Here is a 27,858-nt window from a genome sequence, read left to right on the forward strand (position 1 = left end):
CCAAAAATCAGGGGAGATCTGGGCATGCTCAGTGACATCATTCTAAAGAACAAAAAGGATTACAACAATACTAAGCAAGTAAGGAGATATCTACAAGCAGTGTCCAATAGGGTTTTTTATGCTGATTCACATGGGACAAAGTTGTAGGGGAGGGTTTATCTTCAAAGTAGTTTTTCCTGAATTTATAGATTCTTTCAATTATTCCACAGGAACCACAGTAAATGAAACAGGTTAGTACATGTTATATTTAAAATGATACCTATATAATATCTTAGCACGTGTGTGTGCAAATCTTCAGAGCTCTCATTTCCTCAAATAATTTATTTATTTATTCAATCCTTTCACAAAAACTGTACAAAAAGTTGGTAAATTTAAAGCAGAAATCCAGGATTTTAATCCATATAGCCACCCTCTTCTCCCCCCCCCCCCCCCCCCAAAGCCCCATTCCTATACATACTTTTTTTTTCTTGAAGTCTTCTGACTATCGTCATCTTAGCTTCTCCCCCTTCCGACTGAGGTGGGCACCATCTCAGATCTGAGCAGCGCTCATGTAGCAAGGTATAAGCACTACTTAGTGAGTACTGTGAGCCCAGCCAGGATGATGATGGAGATATAGAATAAGAACAGGTCACAGACTGAAATTGCTCCCTAGTAAGTATGTATAAATAGTGAAAAAAAGTTACTAACACAACTTACTTGTAAAGAGTATCTGATACTAGCAAATGTGTGCCAATTCAAGTATTTGGTCATTTTGTGACAAGTAGACATGTGCAAAAGGAAAAAATTTGTTTAGTTTCGTTTCGTTTTAATTTGTTAATTCATTAATTTAGTTTAGTTATATTCGTTAACTTCCTTAACCACTTAAGGACCGCCGTATTGCCATTGTACGTCATCACAATGGCACAGGCAGGCACAAGCACGTAGATGTACGTGCCTGCCTTCCAGCGGGTGGGAGGTCCGATCGGACCCCCTCCCGCTGGATACGGCGGTCCGTTTCCCTCCAGCAGCGATCCGTGATGAGGGGATGGCCGTTGGTTTCTGGCCACCCCCTCTGGATCGCTCCTGACCAATGACGTACTTCCTCCCACTGTGTATTGTTTACACAGGAAGGAGGAAGTGATGTCATTCTCCTCGGGCGGTCTTTTTGACCGGACTACGAGGAGAAGACACAAAGTAAGTGCACCAAAACACTAAACTGACACATAGGTACACATAGGTACACAAACCCCCCCCCCCCGATCGCCCCCCGATCCCCCCTCCCCCCCCAGTCACAGTGTCACTGATTGCATTGATCATTTCTTTACTGATCAATGCATTCAGTGTCAGTTGTAACAGTTAAAACTGTCAGGGCAGTTAGTGTTAGGTCCAGGGTAGCCCCCTATCACCCCCCAATAAAGATTTAACCCCCTGATTGCCCCTAGAGTTAACCCTTTCACCCCCTTTTGCCAGTGTCACTAAGCGATCATTTTTCTGATCGCTGCATCAGTGTCGCTACTGTCGCTAGGTAGCTAGTTTTTTTTTTAGGTTCACCGCCAGGTTTTTATATCGCTAGGTACCCCGATATACTACCCAATAATGGTTTTAACCCCCTGATTGCTCCTAGTTAACCCTTTCACCCCCTTTTGCCAGTGTCACTAAGCGATCATTTTTCTGACCGCTGCATTAGTGTCGCTACTGTCGCTAGGTAGCTAGTTATTTTTTTAGGTTCACCGCCAGGTTTTTATATCGCTAGGTACCCCGATATACTACCCAATAATGGTTTTAACCCCCTGATTGCTCCTAGTTTACCCTTTCATCCCCTTTTGCCAGTGTCACTAAGCGATCATTTTTCTGATCGCTGCATCAGTGTTGCTACTGTCGCTAGGTAGCTAGTTATTTTTTTAGGTTCACCGCCAGGTTTTTATATCGCTAGGTACCCCGATATACTACCCAATAATGGTTTTAACCCCCTGATTGCTCCTAGTTAACCCTTTCACCCCCTTTTGCCAGTGTCACTAAGCGATCATTTTTCTGATCGCTGCATTAGTGTTGCTACTGTCGCTAGGTAGCTAGTTATTTTTTTAGGTTCACCGCCAGGTTTTTATATCGCTAGGTACCCCGATATACTACCCAATAATGGTTTTAACCCCCTGATTGCTCCTAGTTAACCCTTTCACCCCCTTTTGCCAGTGTCACTAAGCGATCATTTTTCTGATCGCTGCATTAGTGTCGCTACTGTCGCTAGGTAGCTAGTTATTTTTTTAGGTTCACCGCCAGGTTTTTATATCGCTAGGTACCCCGATATACTACCCAATAATGGTTTTAACCCCCTGATTGCCACTAGTTAACCCTTTCACCCCCTTTTGCCAGTGTCACTAAGCGATAATTTTTCTGATCGCTGCATCAGTGTCGCTACTGTCGCTAGGTAGCTAGTTATTTTTTTAGGTTCACCGCCAGGTTTTTATATCGCTAGGTACCCCGATATACTACCCAATAATGGTTTTAACCCCCTGATTGCTCCTAGTTAACCCTTTCATCCCATTTTGCCAGTGTCACTAAGCGATCATTTTTCTGATCGCTGCATCAGTGTTGCTACTGTCGCTAGGTAGCTAGTTATTTTTTTAGATTCACCGCCAGGTTTTTATATCGCTAGGTACCCCGATATACTACCCAATAATGGTTTTAACCCCCTGATTGCTCCTAGTTAACCCTTTCACCCCCTTTTGCCAGTGTCACTAAGCGATCATTTTTCTGATCGCTGCATTAGTGTCGCTACTGTCGCTAGGTAGCTAGTTATTTTTTTAGGTTCACCGCCAGGTTTTTATATCGCTAGGTACCCCGATATACTACCCAATAATGGTTTTAACCCCCTGATTGCTCCTAGTTAACCCTTTCATCCCATTTTGCCAGTGTCACTAAGCGATCATTTTTCTGATCGCTGCATCAGTGTTGCTACTGTCGCTAGGTAGCTAGTTATTTTTTTAGATTCACCGCCAGGTTTTTATATCGCTAGGTACCCCGATATACTACCCAATAATGGTTTTAACCCCCTGATTGCTCCTAGTTAACCCTTTCTCCCCCTTTTGCCAGTGTCACTAAGCGATCATTTTTCTGATCGCTGCATTAGTGTCGCTACTGTCGCTAGGTAGCTAGTTATTTTTTTAGGTTCACCGCCAGGTTTTTATATCGCTAGGTACCCCGATATACTACCCAATAATGGTTTTAACCCCCTGATTGCCCCTAGTTAACCCTTTCACCCCCTTTTGCCAGTGTCACTAAGCGATCATTTTTCTGATCGCTGCATCAGTGTCGCTACTGTCGTTAGGTAGCTAGTTATTTTTTTAGGTTCACCGCCAGGTTTTTATATCGCTAGGTACCCCGATATACTACCCAATAATGGTTTTAACCCCCTGATTGCCCCTAGTTAACCCTTTCACCCCCTTTTGCCACTGTCACTAAGCGATCATTTTTCTGATCGCTGCATTAGTGTCGCTAGTGTCGCTAGGTAGCTAGTTTTTTTTTAGGTTCACAGCCAGGTTTTTATAGCACTAGGTACCCCGATATACTACCCAATAATGGTTTTAACCCCCTGATTGCCCCTAGTTAACCCTTTCACCCCCTTTTGCCAGTGTCACTAAGCGATCGTTTTTTCTGATCGCTGCATTAGTGTCACTAGTGTCGTTAGGTAGCTAGTTATTTTTTTAGGTTCACCGCCAGGTTTTTATAGCGTTAGGTACCCCCATATACTACCCAATAATGGTTTTAACCCCCTGATTGCCCCTAGTTAACCCTTTCACCAGTGATCACAGTATAAGTGTCACTGGTGACGCTGGTTAGCCAGTTAGTTATTTAGGTTCCCCGTCAGGTTTTTATATAGTGCCAGGGACCCCCATATACTACCTAATAAAAATTTGAACCCCCTGATTGCCCCTAGTTAACCCTTTCACCACTGATCACCGTATAAGTGTTACGGGTGACTCTGGTTAGTTTGCTTTTTATAGCATCGGGGCACCCACCATTTATTACCCAATAAAGGTTTAACCCCCTGATCACCCGGCGGGTGATATCAATTAGGTTTTAGGGTCAGGGTCTGCGTCGCCCCAGGCAGCGCTAGGTTAGTGCCAGTACCGCTAACACCCACACGCAAAGCATAAACCTCCTGTAGTGGTATAGAATCGGAACAGATCAATATCTGATCTGATCAGATCTATACTAGGGTCCCCAGCAGTTCAGGGTTCCAAAAAAACGCATTGTTAGCGGGATCAGCCCAGATACCGTTTTGCCCCTCTGCCCAGCCCACCCAAGTGCAGTATCGATCGATCACTGTCACTTACAAAGCACTAAACACATAACTGCAGCGATCGCAGAGTCAGGCCTGATCCCTGCGATCGCTAACAGTTTTTTTGGTAGCATTTTATATTTAAATCCGGAAGGCAGTGCTTGGTTTTTGGGGTCCTGTACGTGGCTAGGCTCCCAAAAAGTCCCCCACATGTGGTATCCCCGTACTTGGGAGAAGCAGCAGAATTTATTTTGGGGTGTAATTTGACTTATGACATTTAGTGACAACTTTGTGCAAAAAAAAAAAAGTTTGTAATATTCCCGCAACTTGTGGCAAAATATAAAATATTCCATGGACTCAACATGCCTCTCAGTAAATAGCTTGGGGTGTCTACTTTCCAAAATGGGGTCATTTTGGGGGGTTTTGTGCTATTTTGGCATTTTATGGCCTTCGAAACTGTGATAGGTAGTGAGGAGTCAACTCAAAAATTTGCACCCTTAGAAATCCTGAAGGTGGTAATTGGTTTTCGGGGTGCCGTGCGCGACTAGACTCCCAAAAAGTCCCACACATGTGGTATCCCCATACTCGGGAGAAGTAGCGGAATATATTTTGGGGTGCAATTCCACATATAACCATGGCATGTGTGAGCAATATATCATTTAGTGACAACTTTTGTAAAAAAAATTATTTTTTTTTGTCATTATTCAATCCCTTGGGACAAAAAAAAAATATATTCAATGGTCTCAACATGGCCCTCAGCAAATAGCTTGGGGTGTCTACTTTCCAAAATGGGGTCATTTGGGGGGGTTTTGTGCCATCTTGGCATTTTATGGCCTTCAAAACTGTGATAGGTAGTGATAGGTAGTGAGGAGTAAAATAAAAAATGTATGCCCTTAGAAATCCTGAAGGCGGTGCTTGGATTTCGGGGTCCCATACGCGGCTAGGCTCCCAAAAAGTCCCACACATGTGGTATCCCTGTACTCAGGAGAAGCAGCAGAATGTATTTTGGGGTGTCATTTCACATATGCCCATAGCATGTGTGAGCAATATATCATTTAGTGACAACTTTGTGCAAAAAAAAAAAAGTTTGTAATATTCACGCAACTTGTGGCAAAATATAAAATATTCCATGGACTCAACATGCCTCTCAGTAAATAGCTTGGGGTGTCTACTTTCCAAAATGGGGTCATTTTGGGGGGTTTTGTGCTATTTTGGCATTTTATGGCCTTCGAAACTGTGATAGGTAGTGAGGAGTCAAATCAAAAATTTGCACCCTTAGAAATCCTGAAGGTGGTGATTGGTTTTCGGGGTGCCGTGCGCGACTAGACTCCCAAAAAGTCCCACACATGTGGTATCCCCATACTCGGGAGAAGTAGCGGAATATATTTTGGGGTGCAATTCCACATATAACCATGGCATGTGTGAGCAATATATCATTTAGTGACAACTTTTTGTAAATTTTTTTATTTTATTTTTTTGTCATTATTCAATCCCTTAGGACAAAAAAAATAAATATTCAATGGGCTCAACATACCCATCAGCAATTTCCTTGGGGTGTCTACTTTCCAAAATGGGGTCATTTGGGGGGGGGGTTTGTACTGCCCTGCCATTTTAGCACCTCAAGAAATGAGATAGGCAGTCATAAATTAAAAGCTGTGTAAATTCCAGAAAATGTACTCTAGTTTGTAGACGCTATAACTTTTGCGCAAACCAAAAAATATACGCTTATTGACCTTTTTTTTACTAAAGACATGTGGCTGAATAAATTTTGCCCTCAATGTATGACTAAAATTTAGTTTATTCGATTTTTCTTATAACAAAAAGAAGAAAATATATTTTTTTTTCAAAATTTTCGCTCTTTTTTCATTTATATCGCAATAAATAAAAATCGCAGAGGCAATCAAATACCATCAAAAGAAAGCTCTATTTGTGGGAAGAAAAGGACGCAAATTTCGTTTGGGTGCAATATTGCATGACCGCGCAATTACAAGTTAAAGCAGCGCAGTGCGAAATTGGAAAAAGACCTCTGGTCCTTAAGGTGTTTATTGGTCCGGGGCTGAAGTGGTTAAATTCGTTTTTGGATTTCGTTTAGTTTTCTACCGAATTCGAAAAATCGGTCACATTCTAAAATATTTCAACCAAATTCGAAAATATTTCTACCGGATTCGATATGATTACAACATGATTCGACATTATTTCAACCACATTTCAAAATATTTTGTGACCTGACTTTAGGGCCATGTATCTCGGGGTCACTTGGTGCTAGACACTTGAAATTTGGATATGTTGTAGTGCATACATATTATTGTGTTGGCATACCAAATTTGGGGTTTCTAGCTATAAGTGACCCTGTGATATGTGGCCCCAAAATCTGGTCGCAAAATGTTATTAGTTATTAGAGCAGAGAATGACATTTTGCGACCCAATTTTGGGGCCACATATCTCGGGGTCACTTATAGCTAGAAACCCCAAATTTGGTATGCAAACACAATCTACAACATATCCAAATTTTGAGTTTCTAGCACCAAGCGACCCCGAGATACATGGCCCTAAAGTCGGGTCACAAAATATTTTCGAATGTGGTTGAAATAATGTCGAATGCAGTTGAAATAATTTCGAATGCGGTTGAAATAATTTCGAATCATGTCGAATTTATTCGAATTCATTCGTTATATTTCTTTCGTATTCGTTGTAATTTGTTATTTTTTTATTCGGACATTCGGATGCATCCGAATGTCCGAAAGATGCAAAATTCGGCCGAATTTCGATTCGTTACGAAACGAATTGCACAAGCCTAGTGACAAGGGTCTGTGTGTTGAGAAAGCTAAGAGACTCTAGATTTGAGTGGCTGGAGGGGAACAGTGATGGTGGGATAGGCATCAGAGTTGGCAGATCAAGGAGAGGATTCTAGAGACATGTATCAAATGTGAAGTAGATCTGGGCTGGTGGAGGCATGTACAAAAGATGGGATTGATCAAGTAGTAGATTCTGGAAATATGTATCAGGGATGGAAAATTAGTTGTAGGATAGTAGAGGCCAATGTGAAGCTAATCTGAGGGGAGTCATGTTTAGAGGTTCAGCGATTCGAGGAGGTTTCTTATCAGAGGTGAAGGTGATCCAGGATAGTGCATGCTTGTATCAGAGGTGCAGCAGACCAGGGAAAGTATTTTGAAAGCATATGTCAGAGGTGAAGGTGATTTGGCATAGGGGAGCATGCTTCAGAGGTTGTGCTGATCAGAGAGAGGTTTCTTGAGGCATGTGTTAGAGGTGACGGTGATCTGGGATGATGGAAACATGGGCGTAGCATAAGGGGTTGCAGGGGTCACAATCTCAACCCTGCCCCTAGGGTTGCTATACATACAGTTTTGGGTTTTTATGGGGAAAAGGAGAGTGAAGTACAGCCCCCCCAGATGCCCAGAGCAGCATGGGTAGCAGTGGCAAGATAGTATGGGACTTGGTGTTTCCCTTGTTTCAGAAGGGGTACCATTTGTATGTGAACAACTTCTATACAAGCGTGGCACTTTTCAGACCTTTTCAAATCTTGAAATTGGCACTGTACATCCTAATCGCCAGGCTCATTAACACCTGACTTAAAAAGGGGAGACAGCCTGCTTGAGGAATGGTGAATTACTCTCAGTAAAGTGGAAGAACAAACTGGATGTTTTTGTTCTGTCTTCCATTCATACGGATACAACCAGTCTAAATTTGCGCAGCATCTGGTGTTACTGAGAAGCCTCTCTGCATCCAAAACTATAATCTTAATATGGGAGGGGTAGACCTCAACTATCAAATGATGAAGCTGTACGACACCGGTACAAAAAGGTGTCTATTTATTTATTTCAATTGGCTCTATATAATGCTTTTGTAATTTACAAAGCAACCGTAAGAAGTGGATCATTCCTAGAATTTCAGGAAGCAATCATCATGGCCCTTTTGGATCCAAAAGGTGCTGTGTCCCAAACCCCAAATGCAGATGCAGTGAGCCGGCTGGATGAAAGGCATTTTCCTGATGTCCTCCTGGGTGCCCCAACCCAAAGGTCACCCCAAAAAAGATGTTGTGCCTGTAGCAGACACGGAATAAGACCAGACACCCATTATTTCTGTCCCTCCTGTCCTGACCAACCATGTCTCTGCATCAAGGACTGCTTCCATCGTTACCATAAACTAGTGCAGTATTAGTAGAGGGTACAACATGGCACAGTATAGGGTACACAATTCACACACAAGGGTCTCAAAAGATGTTAGATAGTCAGGAAACCGTCTATTGCATTTTGAGATACCCTAAACTCAAAGGCTGGTAAGTTTACAGTTACAGGTCTGATGAGTTACAAAAAAAAAAGTAAAAAAAAGTTTAGAAAAAAAGCTGTTAATTTATTGAGTTAATGTTATATTGTTATTGTGTGTTTTTGTTTACCGTAATTGTTTACTTTGCAAAAACACCAATCAGCTGCAAGTCCATTCATTTCAAAAGTCCGGCGGACTCCCACCATAGTCCGGTGGTTTGTCTGCCGGAAAAGTCTGGTTGTGTGTGTGGCAGGTCTGCTCGTTTGGAAAGTCCGGCGGACCTCCACTGCAAATTCCGGTGGTTTGTCCACCGGACTAATTCCGCCGGATAGTCCGACTGTGTGTATGCGGCATTAGATTATCTTTTTGATGCAGCCCATAGGCTGCATCAAAAAAAAAGAACATTACATATATACCCAACAAGGACCAGCAACAAATACTGTGTGTCATAAGAAATTGCACCATTTTATTCTCTAGGGCCTCTGCTTTAAAAAAAATAGGGGTGCACTGAATGAGTTTTTTGCTGCCGAAACCGATACCAAAAATGAAAAAAAATTTTTTTATACAGGAGATGGTTAGAGACTGGGGACATGGTACAGGAGAAGGTAAGAGAGACAGAGACTGGGGACATGGTACAGGAGATGGTCAGAGACAGGGGATATGGTACAGGAGATGGTCAGAGACTGGGGACATGGTACAGGAGATGGTCAGAGACTGGGGCCATGGTACAGGAGATGGTCAGAGACTGCAGACATGATACAAGAGATCAATGCAACCTCACCAGTGCCCGTCAGATGCAGCCTGCCAGTGTCCCCAGTGCAGCCAGCCTGTGTCCCCAGTGCAGCCAGCCTGTGTTCCCAGTGCAGCCAGTCACATACAGCCCCTCCTCTTTGACCAGGCACTTTGATAGACAGATCACTTGTCCAATCCTGGGATGAGTGATCTGTCTATCAAAGTTCCCCAAACATGGGGGAGGAGCACACTAATCAACCAGACAGTGGAGGCGGCTCTCCTGCACTATAGGACACCCCCATGATGGGCAGCACCAGAGGCGGGGGTGGAGCCCCACCCCTGCCCAGGTCCCGCCCCATTTTCAGCTCCATTATAGACCGTTTTTCTCTTTCAGCAAATTGCCGAAAAGGCAATTTTTCGGCCGATATGTTTCGGCGGCCAAAATTTCATTGCATCCCTAAAAAAATATATAATGTTTTTGGGATTCAGAGTAAACAACAAGTGTCAGAAAGGCTTGGTCTCCAAGTGGTTAGAAGAGGGGGTAATGTGTGGCAGAAGATTCTAATGTTGGACATAAAATGCCAGGACAGTTCAAACACCCCCCCAAATTACCCCTTTTTTTAAAGAAGACAACAAGGTATTTGCTGAGTCCGTGGAAGATTTTATTTTTTACCACAGGTTTTTGGAATTTGGATCTGCTTATGCAGAGGGGACATGGACACATCTGTTTTTAGCATATAGGATCAGATTGGATGTCTGCACATATCTGTTTACATGCGTCACTCGTGTGAAAGAGCTCTAATGCCTCGAACACATGATCAGACATTCCGTCAACAAAACCGTTGAATTTTTTTGACGTATGTTGGCTCAAACTTGTCTTGCATACACACAGTCACACAAATTTTATGCAAAAAGTCCAGAAATTCAATATAAGAGAAAGAGAGAGCCACTGCTCCAGGACAATCCACTAGGACAGTGATGGCGAACCTTGGCACCCCAGATGTTTTAGAACTACATTTCCCATGATGCTCAACTACACTGTAGAGTGCATGAGCATCATTGGAAATGTAGTTCCAAAACATCAGGGGTGCCAAGGTTGGCCATCGCTGCACTAGGATAATAGCTTGATTTCCAGGTAAGGAGTCCCAGGTCCTGGCTAATGCACAAGCAAGTAGATAGGAAGCGAAGAAACTCTGGACAGCCGCACTCCGGATGGAATCTGTAGTAACTTGGGCCTTTATTTTTCAAGTAAAAATTACATCACACAAACCACAGCAAAAGAGAACATAGAACAAAAAATGTTGACAGGTTTCGCACTGAAATCAGTGCTTACTCATAGCTGCGCTATGCATTTTTTGTTCTATGTTCTCTTTTGCTGTGGTTCGTGTGATGTAATTTTTACTTGAAAAATAAAGGCACAAATTACTACAGATTCCATCCGGAGTGCGGCTGTCCAGAGTTTCTTCCCTTCCTATCTAGTCGCACAAATGTTGTCGGAAATTCCAAACGTCAAGAACGTGGTGACGTACAAGACGTATGATGAGCCGAGAAAAAGGAAGTTCAATAGCCAGTGCAGCTCTCTGCTTGACTCCGAGCATGCCTGGAATTTTGTGCGTCGGAATTGGATACACACGCTCGGAATTTTGGAGAACCAGCTCTCAAACATTTTTTGGCGGAAATTCCAACCTCAAATGTCCTATGGAGCCTACACCCAGTCTGAATTTTCGACAACAAGCTCACATCGAACATTTGTTGTCGGAAATTCCGACCGTGTGTATGCGGCATAAGTGTTGGGTTCACTTATAAGAACCCCCCAATCCATCTTTGCCAAATTTCCCCACTGTTCAGTTTCTCCATCAGAGTCCTTGGTAAACATCTAGTTCTACTGCGTATGGAAAAACACGTGACCTTCTCCCAAGATGAGAAGGGTTCTGGCACACAGTACTGTCACTTGATGAGGAGAAATAAGTTAACATGGGTAAACCCAACATCATTCAACACAGAGCTTACAAAAGTTTAGGTTGCACAGAGTGGAAGGGGCTGGGGGAAATCAGCAGGGTGCCTCTTAATGGGCATATATGGAACATTTACCGTGAGGGATGCCACAGGAAGCTCATTTGAAAGACCAAACAGCAACTTTTCCCTTAATAAAAGCAGACTTCTAATTCTATTTTCCTATTTTTCACACAGGTGAAAAACCTGGATTGAATGGTATAGAACCTTGGAAAGTGGTCATTATCTGCATCTTCGTTGCAATCGGTATAGTTCTGGTGGTATTCGCCATCGGTTTTTTCTGTAGTATTGTAAGTATATACAAAATACAAAACTTCTCTTATCAAATGCAAATTACATTTTTTTTGTGCAATAAAGGGGCCTTAAATCAAGAACTTAATATGTACAGCTTCAAGAAAAAAAGTGGAAAGGTGGGTCATGATTGAAAACTTTAGGCTGGGTTGACACTATTGGATGCGGCCTTCCCCAGTGTCCAGTGACTCTTTTGACCCCTATATGCCCTGTACACTAGATAGGATTTTCCGACAAAACCATGGATTTTTTTCCGAAGGATATTGGCTCAAACTTGTCTTGCATACACACAGTCACTCAAATGTTGGAAATTCCAAACGTCAAGAACACGTTGACGTACAACACGAGCCGAGAAAAATTAAGTTCAATGGCCAGTGTGGCTCTTCTGCTTGATTCCAAGCATGCGTGGACTTTTGTGCGTCGGACTTATGTACACACAATCGGAATTTCTGACATTGTTTTGTTGTCGGAAAATTTGAGAACCAGCTCTCAACATTTGTTGTCTGAAATCCCGACAACAAATGTTCTATGGAGCATACACAGAGTCAGACTTTCCGACAGCAAGCTCACATCCAACATTTGTTGTTGGAAAATCCTATCGTGTGTACAGGGCATAAGTGTATGAAAAAAGTTCAGGAGGGCAGCGTTGTCAAGATCAAGAACACAGGAGCATGAGCTGAAACTAACAGGAGAAAAATTCAAAACTAACCTATGTTCCCAAAAGAGTAGTGAATGTTTGTTACATAGTTACATAGTCACGTTGAAAAAAAAAGTCTATCTAGTTTAACCAAAAAAAATTAAAAAATACAATCCCATATACACAGTACTTTACCCACAGCTGATTCAAAGAACGGCCAAAAACCCCAGCAACGCATGCTCCAATTTGCTACAACAGGGGAATAAATTCCTTCCTGATCCCCCGAGAGGCAATCGTTTTTTGTCCTGGATCCACTTTACCTATAAATGTTAGTACCCAGTTATATTATGTACATTTAGGAAAGAATCCAAGCCTTTTTTAAAGCAATCTACGGAGCTTGCCAGAACCACCTCTGGAGGGATTCTTTGCCACATTTTCACAGCTCTAATGCCGCATACACACGATCGGAATTTTGGTTGGAAAAAGCTCTGATGGTTTTCCCGACAGGATTTTACTCAAGCTGTCTTGCCTACACATGGTCACACCAAATTCCTACCGTCAAGAACGTGGTGATGTACAACACGTACGACGGGACTACAAAAAGGAATTAGTAATACCCGTAGCTCTTCAGAGACTGTGATGTTACACACGGTAAAATTAGATTCTGATCATGTGTACGCAGCATTACTGTAAAAAAACCTTTGGAGATGAAATATTTTTTCCTGTAGACCTAGAGTGCCCCCTTGTCCTGTGAATAACTTAACACCAAATGCACTATATGGACCACTTGTGTATTTGTACATGTTGATCATATCCTAATCTCCTCTTCTCAAGCGGGAATATATACAGTTGCTCTAATCTTTCCTCATAGCTGAGCTCCTCCATGCCTCTTATCAGTTTGGTTGCCCTTCTCTTCACTTTCTCTAGTTCCCTAATATCCTTTCTGAGAACTGGTGCCCAAAACTGAACTGCATATTCCAGATGAGGTCTTACTAATGATTTGTACGGGGCAAAATGATATCTCTCTCTCTGGAGTACATACCTCTCTTAATATATAGTTACATAGTAGGTGAGGTTGAAAAAAGACACATTTCCATCAAATCCAATCTATGTGTGTGATTATATGTCAGTATTACATTGTATCCCTGTATGTTGCGGTTGCTCAGGTGCTTATCTAATAGTTTTTTGGAACTATCGATGCTCCCCGCTGAGACCACCACCTGTGGAAGGGAATTCCACATCTTTGCCGCTCTTACAGTAAAGAACCCTCTACGTAGTTTAAGGTTAAATCTCTTTTCTTCTAATTTTAATGAGTGGCCACCTGTCTTGTTAAACTTCCTTCTGTGAAAAAGTTTTATCCCTATTGTGGGGTCACCAGTAGGGTATTTATAAATTGAAATCATATCCCTTCTAAAGCTTCTCTTTTCTAGAGAGAATAAGTTCAGTGCTCGCAACCTTTTCTCATAACTAATATCCCCCAGACCCTTTATTAGCTTAGTTGCCCTTGTTTGTACTCGCTCCATTTCCAGTACATCCTTCCTGAGGACTGGTGCCCAGAACTGGACAGCATACTCCAGGTGTGGCCGGACCAGAGTCTTGTAGAGAGGGAGAATTATCATTTTATCTCTGGAGTTGATCCCCTTTTTAATGCATGCCAATATTCTGTTTGCTTTGTTAGCAGCAGCTTGTCATTGCATGCCATTGCTGAGCCTGTCATCTACTAGGACACCCAGGTCCTTTTCCATCCTAGATTCCCCCAGAGGTTCTCCCCCAGTGTATAGATTGCATTCATATTTTTGCCACCCAAATGCATTATTTTACATTTTTCTACATTAAACCTCATTTGCCATGTAGTTGCCCACCCCATTAATTTGTTCAGATCTTTTTGTAAGGTTTCCACATCCTGCGGAGATTTTATTGCCCTGCTTAGCTTAGTATCATCTGCAAATACAGAGATTTAACTATTTACCCCATCCTCCAGGTCGTTTAAGAACAAACTATATAGGATTGGTCCCAGCATAGAACCCTGGGGGACCCCACTACCCACCTCTGACCATTCGAGTACTCCACACATACAAGAAAGGATTTTGCTCGGTTTGGAAATTGCATGATATTTTTGAGCTTATGATCTAACCAAACCCCCAGATCCTTCTCCACCATTGATTCCCCTAGTTGTACTCTCCCTAGTATGTATGATACATATTCTTAGCCCCCAAGTGCATAACTTTACATTTAACCTCATTTGGCACTTAGTTGGCTATGCCTAATTAGACAGTACATTGAGGTATGCTTGTAAATCAGAGACATCCTGTAAGGACGTTATTCCACTGCATAGCTTAGCGTCATCTACAAAGACATAAATGTTAATTTAATCCAAGATCCTATATCATTTATAAAGATATTAAAAAGTAAGGGTCCCAGCACTGAACCTTGGGGTACACCACTAATAACCTTAGACCTTAGAGTTATGCTGCGTACACGCGACCGGACTTTCCGGCAGACTAGGTCTGACGGGATCAGTCCGTCAGACAATCTGATCGTGTGTGGGCTAATCCAATCCCTTTTCGTTATAAAAATTCAACAGACTTGGAAATAGAACATGTTTCAAATCTGTCCGACAGACTCAATTCCTATCAGGAAAACCGTTCGTCTGTATGCTGGTCCAACGGACCAAATACGATGCTAGGGAAACTATTGGCTACTGGCTATTGAACTTCCTTTTATAGTTATCACGTTCAAAACTAACGGATTTTCAAACTTTCTTAGTCCGTTCATGTGTGGCCAAGTCCATTCGTTCGGAAGTCCGCTGAAAAGTCAGTCAGGAACACCGTCGGACCTAGTCTGCCGGAAAGTCCGGTCGTGTGTACACGGCATAACCAGTCATTAAACCCTACTCTCTGAATTCGGTTTCTTAGCCTGTTTTCTACCCATTTACAAATTGATCTTTCCAAGCCTGTAGACTTTACCTTACACATGAGCAGTGTGTGGGAAACCTCATAAAAAGAAATCAGGTTTGTTTGACAACTTCTGCCTTTCATGAATCCATGCTGTCTGTTGCTTAAAATATTTTTTTCCAGCAAGAACTCGTCTATGTGGTCTTTTATTTAACTCTCCAGTATCCTCCCGACTATAGAAGTTAAACTACTTACTTGGTAAAAACTTTGACCCCTTTAAAATATGGGCACCACATTGGCCCTGCACCAATCCAGTGGTACCATTCGAGTCATTAATGAGACCCTAAATATTAGAAACAATGGCCTTGAAATTACAGAGCTCAATTCGCTTAGGATCCGTGGGTGGATGCCATCTGGTCCAGGTGCTTTATCCACCTTTATTCTGTCTAAATATTTCTGGACCATATCACATTTGAGCCATTGTGGATCATTTGGGGTTGTGTCACTACCATCCCATTATGGACATGAGCTCCCCCATGCTCCTTTGTATACACAGAGCTGAAGAAAATATTTAACAAATGTGCCTTCTCTTTGTCACCAATAAAGGGCATACATGCTCAGACCTGACCTTTTTACTATTAATATATTTGAAGATTTTTTGGGGATTTGTTATACTATCTTTTGCAATCTGTTGTTCGTTTTGAATTTTTGGCTCCCTTGATTTCCTTTTTACATATTCTGTTATATTCTTTGTAACATTTAAACAATGATAGTGTTCCTTCATTTTTATATTTTTTATAAATATATTTTATATTTTTTAAAGGAAATGTTTTTATTATTTATAGCCAGTTTAACTTTGGCCGTAAGAAACATGGGTTTTATTTTTAGCCTTTTAAACTTATTGCCCATGGGAATATACTTTACAGTGAGTTTTCAATAACTTTGAAGAATTCCCCTTTCTATTCTGTGTCCATCAAAGCCAATATTGCCTCCCAGTCTAAGTCCTGTAGAGCAGCCCTCATCCTTGGAAAATGTGCTCTCTTAAAGTTAAGCGTTTTTATCTTACCCATATGTGTTTGTTGCTTACAACTAACATTAAATTATGGTCACTTATACCCAGATGTTCTTTTATATGAATATTGGTAATAAGTTCTGCATGGTTTGAGATTACCAGGTCTAGCAGAGTGTCATTCCTAGTCAGGGCTTCTATAAACTGGACCATCAAATTGTCTTGTAATAGGTTTATACGTTTTTGCCCTTTAACTGTCCCCGTAGTGCCCTTACTCCAGTCAATTTCCGAGTAGTTAAACCCACCCATTATTATCACTGTCCCAGCCCTTGCAGCCCTTTCCATCTGTGCAAGGAGATGAGTCTCCACCTCCTCACTAACACTGTGAGGTCTACAACAAACGCCAGTGACAACCTTTGTAGTATGCACACCCATCTACAGTACTACCCATAATGCTTCAGACTCATCACACTCTCCATCAACTAGGTCCTTTTTCACTCTCGCTTTGAGATCACTGTTAGGGTTAATCCTGTGTCTAGGGGGGTCCTTTCAACCTCTCAGACCTTAGATCCAATGTATTGTATAAATTCAGAGTACTCTGGAATCAATTCTCAAAGGACAAATAAATTCACACACACACCATGGCGTCCTTCGAGAACTAATTGTATTGAGATTTTACAAAGCAAATGATATAGTGTATTTTACGTCATACAGAATAAGACATGCGCAGTAGACAACAAGACGATTACAGCTGGTCAAGACAAATCGCTATTGTTCTTTGTTCTAAGCTAGCTGAATTAATATAAGAAAAGATACATAATTTCTTTTGTAGCAAAAAGATGCTGAGAAACAGTGTGAAGGTTATAGATAAGTGTGTGAGAACACACGGGTTAGAAGAATCTCATGTTGAGACAGTTATCTGAGAAGTTAAAGGGGTGTTCAAACTGTACATATTGTGAAATGGAAGTTTGTGAATATTAAGATGGCTGACAGAAACAAGATGGATGCTTAGCATAACCTTTCAACCCCCTCTTTAAGTCATGAAATGACTTCTACAGATCCGCAGCCTCCTGAAATCTACGGTTCTTGCTACGTTTGTTATATTCTTTTACATAAAGCTGCAGATATTGTGTATATGCGTGAGAAGGTTGGTCTGGTGTAGTACACTTGCTAATACAAAGTAGAATAAGCTTGAAAATCAAGTAGCCTATCAATCCTAACAATAGTACTATGATAATCATAATCACTATGTCCTTTAACCATGAAAACATTCCACCTAAACCCAAACTAGAAAAGGGGTTCCATCCATAATTACCTATGTCCCTTGCTTGTTTCATTAATTCATTTACCTGTGTTCGGTGTTGATTAATAACATCATAGTAGTCTGGGATTTCCAGGCTGGTATTGTGAAACCATGTACAACATTCATAATCTTGGGTCATTTCGCATAAACCTGTCAGAGCTGCACTCATGCTTTCAATAGCTAATTCGTGTAACTCTAGTTGTCTTCTAATTGCTTTGAGCTCGACATTGAGTAGTCCTATATCTTGGGAGTTTTTTTCCATAACATCATTTATTAAACTAGTGTAGTTATTTAATTTGTCCATCATGGTTATGCCCCATCCTGTCCAGGATGGAAACCATGTCCATGATTTATCTGAAGTAGAAAACATAGGTGGGGCTTCTCTCTTGTATTTATAAGTTAACCTATGTACTGGACTTGAAGTAACTTGTATGTGATGTTCCTGATTCTGGCCTAGGGCTGACATGACTGGTACCAACTGTGCTAAATAACACCATCCTTTCACTCCTGCGGGGATCCATGGGTAGCAAATTTTAGCACAGCATACATATGTATTGTTTCCCAATGAAAAACTTCTTAGAGAACTACGTTGGGGCTCAGTTCCAGCCTCAAATGCAGCACTAACAAGTTTACTCACAAGTATCCCAGAGGTTGTGTTCCTGTATGTAGTAAGTTCACTAATGGTGTTGTTAAGGGATTGATTTTTGTAACTACACATATGACCTATGATAATGTTACTGGTGTGGAAGGGAATACCCTTTGAAATGTTAAATACAGACTTGGAACACATACCTATTCCGTTGGATGTATTGCCTAACTGAACACACCACTCAGGTTCATGTGTCTTTCCTAAAGTGTAAAACATAATACTCTGATTGCGGTACCCTTCCGAGACATTCTTAATACTTAAGACTAGAGTATTTTCCAATAATGACTTGAGGTTCAGAGGGACAGCTAAGAGTGGGATTTTAGCAGTTTCTGGGTGCAACTTACTACAAATCCAGCATTTTTCATATCCTGACTTTCTAGCGTAAGCATATTTAAATTTTAACAGTAACATTTTTCCAGAAAAACTTGTTTCTTTGATCAATTCATTAGAGACATCTCTTTTACTGCGATTTCTGAGGTGAAAGTCAGTATGGTTGGTGTGTATTTCGCTTTTACCACATATGAGTTTCAAGGCACCTAAGTCTTCAGGATGAAAAATACAGTTAGTTATTATCCACACTGGGACAAAGATCAGAAGTAGAAACATCACCAGAAGGCAAAAGGCCTTCCCAGAAGTCTGTGGTGAAATGAGTGACATCACTGTCCTTTATGTCTGTGCTTGTCTTTTGAGGACTTAAAACACCTGCTTCACCTCTTTTCAGCCTTTCTTGGATTCCTGGGCTTAGATCAACCTTCTTTACTCTGCTGGCATGGATCCAAGTAGGACTTTCCTCTGTAAGGATGGCAGTCCTGGTGACGGCTACCACTTTGGTCACTGGTCCGAATGGAACCTCTTGCGGCTTTCGACCTTTCTGAAGCCTTTGGACCACAACTTGATCACCGACCTGGAACGGGTGGGTTGGTATCTGTGAAGAAGAAGGAGAGGTGCGAGCAACTCTTCTTTCGACAATATCAAGAGTTTCAATCAGTTTTTTTACATATTCCTCCTGTATTTGTTCCAAATCACCTTTCTCTACCATCAAGGGATGATTAGCCCACGGTGTGGGGAATGGCCTACCCATGAGTACCTCAAAGGGGGAATAACCCGTCACACTGTGAGGGGTCATTCTGATTTCAGCTAATACAGCTGGGAGAACTTTTTTCCACTTGCCAAAATTCCCACCCGTAGCTTTCCTTATCCTGTCTTTAATTGTTCTATTCATTCTTTCTACAATTCCTGAACTCTGTGGATGGTAGGGGAGGTGAAATTTCCAGTCTATTTTTAGTACTTTTACAAGATCTTGGCATATTTTAGCTGTGAAAGCTGGGCCATTGTCTGAATTTATTTGCAATGGACACCCCCATCTAGGAATAATTTCCTGTGTGAGGATCTTCACTACAGTTTGTGCGTTTTCATTGTTGGTGACAAAAATTTCGGGCCAGCGTGACATTATGTCCACGATAACCAAAAGATATTGTTGTTTCTTTCCTTCTTTGGGCATATGTGTAAAGTCTATCTGTAAATGGGTAAACGGTGTTGTTGGGTACTCAAGATGTTCATGCTTTGATTTCTTTGGGTTTGTTGGATTGTTCCTAATGCAAGTGACACATCTCCTTACAAAAGCTTTGACTAGATTAGGTAATCCTGCAATGAAAAAATCTGCATCTAGAAGTTCACATGTGGCATGCCATCCCTTGTTACCCAGTCCATGGTATTGTGCAATGAACAGGGGGGCGCTAGCAACAGGAATACACGGCTTCCCCTCTTTGAAGATTAATCCTGTTTTAGGATCCTTTTGTATCATCCCATCACAGTTCCATTGCGCAATATCATCAGGGGTGGCAAAAGCCTGTAGTTCCGTGAGCCAATGTGTCTCTTTCAGGGAACATGGCTGAGGTGTCAGCATGGGCATTTGAATGTTTGCCTTTTGTGTAGATGCAGCTTCTTTAGCTATTCTGTCAGCTAGTGCATTACCTTTGGCTATATCAGTCATTTGGCCTGTATGTGCCTTACAGTGCATGATAGCTAGTTTTGAAGGCAACTGAATTGCATCTAGTAATGCTGTGACTAGGTCAGAGTGTGAGATGCTCTTTCCATCTGCTGCCACATATCCTCTGCGAAGCCATATCACACCATGGTCCCAAACCACACCATGAGCATACCTGGAATCAGTGTAAATGTTTACCTCTTTTCCTGCAAACAGCTGGCATGCACGGGTTAATGCTATCAATTCAGCAGCTTGTGCAGACTGATAGGGTATTGGATTGGCCTCGAGGACAGTATCAGGCAGTTGGACAACAGCATATCCTGCATGATAGACATTATCACTCGGTCTGCTGCAAGAGCCATCAACAAAAACTGTTTGTGCAGTAGGAATTGGTACTGAAAGCATATCTGCTCTAGGTGAAGTGTCCTGATGTATTGATTGTGTACAGTCATGAGGTGGTGGTAAGTCATCCTGTTCTCCTTTAAGACCTAATAAGGCATTCAAAATTGGAGCTGGGCCAGAGTTTATGTTTGAACTTTTTATTTTCAGGTTTGGATTGGACAGGAGGATGACTTCATACCCACTCAATCTTTGTGCTGACATATGCTGAGTATGTAAAGTTTTGAGGAGTGTGGTAACGCTGTGTGAGGTGTATAAAGTAGTGTTATGGCCCAAAGTAAATGGTGCTGCCAACTCTGCGACCATAGAACAAGAAGCCAACGCTCTGAGGCAAGCAGGCATGCCTTGCACCTGTACTGGAACCACCTTTGAAAAAAAAGCTACAGGGCGCAGTCTCCCACCATGTTCCTGGGCCAGTACTCCCGCCATGGTTCTGCAATTTTCCCTAGCAAACAAGTGAAACATTTTGCTAAAATCAGGGAGGCCGAGGCTCGGGCTGGTAACCATTGCACTTTTCAACATGGTAAAAGCATTTAACATTTCATCAGACCATTTTACAATATCAGACATTTCAGAGAGGGTTGCTTGTCTCAATATATTGTCATAGAAAGAGCAGTCAGGTATCCATTGGCGGCAGTAACCAATCATTCCAAGAAAGGTTAGCAGGTCTTTCTTGGTAAGTGGGCGGGGCAGACCCACTATAGCAACAATTCTTTTGTGACTGACTTTCCTAACTCCCGGAGACAGCACAAACCCTAGGTACTCAACCTCCTGTTTACACCATTGTAATTTTTTCTTAGACACTTTGTGACCACACGTATGTAACCATTTCAATAAGGATAGGCTATCAGCTCGGCAGTCCTCCTCTGAAGAACTACAAATCAAAAGATCATCAACATATTGCAACAGTACAGAACCATGAGGGGCAGTCCAAGGCCTGAGGGTGGCTTGGAGTACTATAGAATAGACCACAGGTGAGTCTATATATCCCTGGGGCATTCTACACCAGGTAAACTGGCGATTGTGTTGGTCAATCGACACAGTAAAAGCAAAGAGTGGCCTTGTCTCCTTGTCTACAAGGACAGAGAAAAAAGCATTCTTTAAATCAATCACAGTAAAACATTTGGCTGTTGCTGGAATGGAGGACAGCAGAGATGGAACATCAGGTACAATGGGTGCTATTGGGACTATGAGGTCATTTATGGCCCTCAAGTCCTGTACAAATCTGAAGGAGCCATCCGGCTTCTTTACAGGGTTAACAGGTGTGTTGTATGGAGAAATAATTTCCTCCAGGATTCCATCCTGCAGAAACTTTTTCACCATTGGCACTATGCCATCCATCTTTTCTTTAGAGAGTGGATACTGTTTGTGATAGATAGGAAATGCACCTTCTTTGAGAGTGGCCTTGTATGGTGTGCATGAAATAAGTCCTACATCCAGATCTGATGTAGACCAGACCTGGGGGTCTATATCCTCAAAATCTTCTTCACTATTTTGTTGTGACAGCATCAATGAACCTGGTTTGCATGCTACTATAGTGATTTTATCTGAGGAAATGTCTAGACCTCCTTCTGAGTTGGTTCTAATTGTGATTCCTAGTGGCCCAAACAAGTCTCTTCCCAACAAATTTACAGGACACCTTGGTATTATCCTGAAAGAATGTGTGCATATGGTGTACCCTTCATCATCTTCTATTGGTAGGGGTGGAGTCCTATATGTTTTTGTCAGTATCCCATTAATTCCCAAAGAGGGTTCCGCTGGTTCCCATTTGCCTCTGAAATGATCTTCACAAATAGTACTCCTAGTGGCCCCGCTATCAACAAGATAGGGGAGGAGTCTCCCATTTATTGAAATAGCAACCATTGGACTGTCAGTGAAATCATCTGAGACAAAAGGAAAAGCTGGGACACTACCCTCCGGGCAACATCATTGTTGTTGATTTCCCCATTTGATTGGAAATGTTGGACCTTGTTGGATGGATGCCTGTGGTTGTTGTGTCTGGTTAGGGACAGAGCTGGAATCGGGAGTCTGAGAAGGGGTGGGGTGAGGACACTGACTCACCCAGTGGTCTTCAGCACCGCAATTGAAACATCCATTGTTTCTAGAGCGACTCATCCCTCTTCCATTTCTGCCTCTAAATCTGCCTCTAAAATTTCCTCTGCCTCTAAAGTTCCCCTTCGTATTCCCTTGGAAATGTTGTGTGGAGACATCTTTCTGTGAAAGAGCTTTGCCAAAGTCAGTTCTAGAAAGTGTTGACCATTCAGTAATCATTTGTTTGACTGGGACCACTAAATGGGGTTTGAGATTACTCAGGAAAGTCTGGATCAATAATGGATCCAAAGTTGTCAGAATGCCCAAACCGGCTTTCTGTCCATCCTGCCATATGAACCACCTAAGAGTTAACTAGGTATCGCTCCGTACATTTAGTGTTCCTATGAAAACCAAACAATTTACTTGCTTGACTGCCACCTAGCGGTGCAGACAATCAGACAACGGTGTGAATCAGACAATTAGACAATACCTCAACCTAGATTCCTTTACCAAAAAGAAATCAGTACTGTCCGTGACACTTTTTTGTACTAATACAGCTACAATCACTTCAAGACTGTAACAGAATAAATTTGGAACAAGTTCAAGAGTATTTCAGACATACAATAAACACACAATCTTGCTCATGGAGCTGCTGTTTTGTTTCAGACAAATATAAACCACAGATGAATTTAACTTGCAATGTACATGGATCTGTTTACCTTTCACAAAATAGCTTTACCCAACTTGTAACTTTTTAACCTCCAGGAATACTACTCACCAAGTATGCCTTTTGGTTCTGGAAACAAAATAGCAGTCCACATATACACACTCAGCGCAATTCATTCAGCGTGATACTTTTAAAGCAAAGCAGTTATACAATCATACACAAAGTTTACACAATACATTGATCGTCAGTCACCAGTTCTGTGCCGAACAGAACGAAAACTCTAGAGTACTCTGTAAATTTTCCTAGGTCCCCAAAACCTATTCTTTTAAGGTCACCAAAACCTTTTCTTTTAAGGTCACCAAAACCTTTACAAGTGTCCCCAAAACACTATATGACCTCCAAGGTCATGACCGGTCAACTTATGTATACTTATGAGAGGTTCTATAACCCAACAGCAATCTCTGTGGGATGGAAGCCAAGTCACACACCTGACACCTGGACTGCGGCAAGTCAATTTCACTCAATAAGAATAGAATTCACTTACCGAGCCGTTAGTAGCTTTCCAAGTCCTTTAAGGGTTAATAAACATCCATCCCGAGACGAGCCCCCAGTTCTGTTAGGGTTAATCCTGTGTCTAGGGGGGTCCTTTCAACCTCTCAGACCTTAGATCCAATGTATTGTATAAATTCAGAGTACTCTGGAATCAATTCTCAAAGGACAAATAAATTCACACACACACCATGGCGTCCTTCGAGAACTAATTGTATTGAGATTTTACAAAGCAAATGATATAGTGTATTTTACGTCATACAGAATAAGACATGCGCAGTAGACAACAAGACGATTACAGCTGGTCAAGACAAATCGCTATTGTTCTTTGTTCTAAGCTAGCTGAATTAATATAAGAAAAGATACATAATTTCTTTTGTAGCAAAAAGATGCTGAGAAACAGTGTGAAGGTTATAGATAAGTGTGTGAGAACACACGGGCTAGAAGAATCTCATGTTGAGACAGTTATCTGAGAAGTTAAAGGGGTGTTCAAACTGTACATATTGTGAAATGGAAGTTTGTGAATATTAAGATGGCTGACAGAAACAAGATGGATGCTTAGCATAACCTTTCAATCACTTCTCACATAGAGACACGCACCACCACCCCTCCGTTTTACCCTTTCTTTCCAAAAGAGAGCATAGCCAGTTTGGAACAGTCTTCCAGCAGAGGTGCGAGTCAGTCGAAAGTAAGCAAATTTAAACTTGCTTGTGATAAATATAGGTCTATACACAGGGATACAATTTTCTGCATTCAGATCTGTAATTTATATGGATCTGAACACAGCATTATTGTAAGCTATGGGCTCTATCATGCAGCTCTATTTTGGAACTGACTAGAAAGAACTGTAATCAGTGTCCGATTTGGGAAATATTTTCCACTGTGCTAACATTTACATGCGTAAAGCGTAAATGGACCTTATGTGACACCGTCGCTGCTTAGGGCCAGCATATAAACATCTACAGTGAGTAATCAGCTTCAGTGGGGCAAGTGAAGAATTACTTTTCTGGTCATTCTGAATGACTGAAGGCAAAGCTCATTCTGTGCCATGCCACCACCATTGATTGCACACTATTGATGTTTACAAATCAGCCCTGAATAAATCACTCATGTGGTGCAGGGGTAAAACAACCTCTGCCTTCAGTCTTTCAGAATGACTGAAGGCCAAGATCATTCTGCACCGACACTACACGAATAAAGTTTATAAGGATCATGCCGACAGCAAGATTCTGCATAAAATCAATACAGCCATGGACGCTAGGCCTAAAACTGAGATCTGTAAGCTTTATTCTTTCCAAATCTACAACATTTGTGCACATATTTTAGAGGAATAAAAATGACCTTATTTTGTTGTGAACTTGCCTTTTATTTTCTTTGCAGGTACTTTTGTAAAGTAAAGATATCTTATAGAGTACAACTTCTCCAAGCAATACCTGAACAAAAATAGATGATGGAAAAAGAATATTTTTTTGCTTTGTTCAACGAGCTACATCATATTACCAGCAACCATCCAATTACTACTGGAGAGTTAAACTATCTGGCTGTTTCTTTTATCTCTAAAAGATTGTATTTTGTGAGATCTCTGCACAGGTCTGCAGTGCATATTTTGAGGGGCTTCCACTTTGCCTGCTGGATTTAAAAAAAATGTTTCTACATTATGGAGAATGTAACAGAAGGAAATTGAAAACACAGTGGTGGGTGAAAACACCCAAATCTCCACACAAAAGGAACAGATGTATAGGAAATACAGAAGGCAAATCTTGTTATTGGGGTACCTAAAACATAAAGATTAAGCACTGAGAACTGATGGCCGCCCTATTAAAGAAGGTCTCAGAGATAGCAGAAATGCTAAGATCAGCAGATATATATTAAACATTAGAGGCTCGTTCACACTAGATAGATTGGGGATATGTTGGCTGCTATTTCCAGTGCAGCACCAACGCAAAGACAAGGCAGCTGCAGTAAATAAAACTCTATTGGAATGTCACTCGTAATATTTTAACAAAATTCTGTTAAAAAAGTCAACAGTGTGATGCACCAGGATCAGTCCATCGGTAAACAAGAGGAAGGGGGGTTATGCCACGTATACATGGGCGGAATGTCTGACAGAAAAAGTTTGACTTTTCATCGTATATACCGATCATGTGTATGCCTCATCTGACTTTTTTTTCCTGAAAATTCTGACGGACCTAGAAATAGAACATTTTCTAAATATTTCCGATGGAACCAATTCCTATCGGGGAAAACTGCTCGTCTGTACGCTGTTCCGTAGGACCAAAAACAACGCATGCTCTGAAGCAAGTACAAGACGGAAGCTATTGGCTACTGGCTATTGAACTTCCTTTTTCTAGTCCCATCGTACGTGCTGTATGTCACCATGTTCTTGCCGATCGCACTTTGGTGTGATCGTGTGTACGCAAAGACAGTTTCAGCGGAACAATGTCAGAAAAACCTTCAGAGTTTATTCCGATGGGAAAACTGTGTATACGCAGCATTAGGTGTGGCTTGCTGGTTTGAAAAAGCTCTTACTTACCCCAATATAATAAAAACTTTGCACAACTACATATCCGGTTCCCAACTGGTGCACGCCAATGTACGTCGGCAGAATGGCACTGACAGGCAAATGGGCGTACAGGCACGTACGCACATGCCGGCTGTGACCTCCGTCTGACGATCGTGGGTCCCGCAGACTTGATCGCTGCAGGGATACCCGCGATCGCCTCATGGGGAGGAAGGACAGAGAGATGCTAATGTAAACAAGCCACCTGCCTAGTGACAGTGTCACTGATCTCTGCTCCCTGTGATTAGGAGCAGAGATCAGTGACGTGTCACATGTAGCCACGCCCCCCACCATTAGAAACACGCCCCAGGACACACTTAACCCTTACCTTGCCCCCTAATGGTTAACCCCTTCACTGCCAGTGTCATTTACACAGGAATCAGGGCATTTGTATAGCACTGATTGCTGTATAAATGACAATGGTCCCAAAAATGTGTCAAAAATGTCTGATGTGTCCGACATAATGTCGCAGTCAAATCAAAATTGCAGATCGCTGCCACTACTATTAAAAAAAAAAAATATTCATAAAAATGCCATAAAACTATTTTTTAAACGCTATAACTTTTGCGCAAACCAATCAATAAATGCTTATTGCGATTTTTTTTTACCAAAAATATGTAGAAGAATACGTATCAGCCTAAACTGAGGAAAGAAATGTTTTTTTTTATATATTTTTGGGGGATATTTATTATAGCAAAATCGAAAAAATAATGCATTATTTTCAAAATTGTCGCTCTTTTTTTGTTTATAGAGCAAAAAATAAAAACCGCAGGGGTGATCCAATACCACCAAAAGAAAGCTCTATTTGTGGGAAAAAATACATCAATTTTGTTTGGGAGCCACATCGCACAACCACGCAATTATCAGTTAAATCGGAACAGTGCCGAATCGCAAAAAGTGCACTGGTCAGAAAGGGGGGGAAATCTTCCGGGGCTGAAGCAGTTAAACAAGACCAAAATGAAAGCTATTTACAAAAATTTTGTATTTGTGTTTATATATACTTTAAGACAATAGTATTTGTATCTTGATGTTATTTGACCTTACATTTGTATGCTATTATATTTTTTTCCATCATTTATATTTTATATATTTCTTTCATTATATATATATATTTTCTCCAATGATTACAAATAGCAAATAAAGAGAAAATAATATAGCGTGTACAATTACAATACAAGTCATATTGTAATTGAATGTTATTAAATATGACCTTTCCTTTTCAATCTGCAGCTGCTGTAATTTTCAATAAATACAATGCAACATGGCTAAATGGTGTTGTTCTGTACACAGAATTTATACTGACCACTCCCCAGAAACATAATTTCCTACTTGTGTGATTGTCTCACCAATTTTCCCAGAAGTCTGCCTTTAGATACAATTCAGATTTCAGGTATCCCCTGCAACAAAATTTTTGGTGAGATATTAGGAACACGTCTAAAGGAATGCAGGCCCAGCAGACTTCCTCATTTGAGTCCATTCACACAGTGGCAACACGACTTCCAGTGCGACTTTTGGAGGCAACTTTAACATGACTTGAGTATGAATAACAGCGCGACTTGGAGCGATTTCAACACAACTTGGGGCAACTCACAACA

At 41.4% G+C, this 27,858-nt stretch overlaps 1 long non-coding RNA gene across 1 annotated transcript; it reads left to right on the forward strand.

Annotated features, from left to right (window-relative positions):
• The first annotated feature begins 154 nt into the window (after positions 1-154).
• On the forward strand, positions 155-27,501 carry LOC143979716 (uncharacterized). Its single transcript, XR_013274073.1, has 3 exons — positions 155-230; positions 11,465-11,577; positions 25,084-27,501. It is a non-coding gene; the product is annotated as an uncharacterized LOC143979716 (long non-coding RNA).
• The last annotated feature ends 357 nt before the right edge of the window (positions 27,502-27,858 follow it).

Source organism: Lithobates pipiens, unplaced genomic scaffold (assembly GCF_037356315.1).
Source record: "Lithobates pipiens isolate NorthernLeopardFrog02 unplaced genomic scaffold, aLitPip1_a1.2 Scaffold_1, whole genome shotgun sequence".
Taxonomy (NCBI): domain Eukaryota; kingdom Metazoa; phylum Chordata; class Amphibia; order Anura; family Ranidae; genus Lithobates; species Lithobates pipiens.